The sequence below is a fragment of the Pterocles gutturalis genome, unplaced genomic scaffold, assembly GCF_000699245.1.
Source record: "Pterocles gutturalis isolate BGI_N339 unplaced genomic scaffold, ASM69924v1 scaffold4336, whole genome shotgun sequence".
In the NCBI taxonomy this organism is placed as follows: Eukaryota; Metazoa; Chordata; class Aves; order Pterocliformes; family Pteroclidae; genus Pterocles; species Pterocles gutturalis.
In genome coordinates this window covers 25,936-27,083 of record NW_010102779.1, presented here as the reverse complement: position 1 = coordinate 27,083, position 1,148 = coordinate 25,936, and positions in this window count along the sequence as shown.

Sequence of the window (1,148 nt, the reverse complement as noted above, 5' to 3'; positions counted from 1 at the left end):
GCCGTGGGGCAGGGAGGTGGGCTGGAAGGGGTGCTCACGCTGCCCTTGTTGCAGAGCCTGGCACCAAACCATGGGAAGCTGAACAGAATCAGAGGCTGCAGGTGCTTCTCTCCTGAAATTGCTCTTCCAACTACCAGTTCCCTTCAGGGCAACATTTCTCTTCTTATTTTGCTGTTACCTGACATTTAAAGCTTGAAATGAGAGAAACACACATGCTTACTCCCACCTTCCCCAAGGGCGAGGGACACATGCTAACCCATGCAGGGCCAGGCTGGGTTACAAACATGGACCCCAACCAGTTCTGGGCGAAGCTTTACCACAGGAAACATTAGATGTAAAACTACTGACAGCATCTGTCGTGAGCTGATCTGAGCTTTGGACCTAAAAACTGTTTTGAACATGATTCCTCGAGATGGATTCAAGCTGCAGCTATTCACAGACACGCTGCTGAGGGCCATTCACTATAGGCATGAGCTGGTTTTTTTGTAGGGAAATTCCCACCAGTGCTACTGAGGCACTGCTGAGGGAGGGAGTCAGATGCCATCGCTGTCACCAAGCTCCTCAGGAGCTCTGCAGGGGGAGAAGCACCTGCTGCCAGCCAGCCCCCCACCGCAGCCCTGTGCCACAGCCAGCCCCCCATCGCTGCCCGTGCTGGCTCTCCTCTGCGGGGTCAGCACCGAGAGAGCCCCAGCGCCTCCTCCAACCTTGGCCATCTCCGGCTGTGCCCTGAAAACACGACCTCAGGCAACCTGGGCCACGTTCGCCATTTTTCTCCAGTGGCCAGACAAAAGCAATGGAAGATGTGATGCGTTTTACACATTTGCCCAAGGCAATTAGCAACAGGCTCTCGGTCAAGGGGCTGTATTGTCACACTCAGCTGGAGCCAGCTAAGCTGATTCGTCCAGGCTCGCAAAACTCCTCTTTCACAGGCCAATGACTACGGTCAAAGGACAAACTGACAAGGTCCCATCTTGGCCCCAGCTGCCAAAAGGTCCACCCTTCCACCTGGCCCTACAGGGAGGTGGGAAGGCTTGCAGAGCACTGGGTTTCTTTCTCCCTTGGGCTCCCTGTTGGATGACCAGGTCCATGTTGGAGGAGTTTCCGGGCTCCCCCATTCTCCTGCCCTGACCTGCCTTGCCAAGTCACTA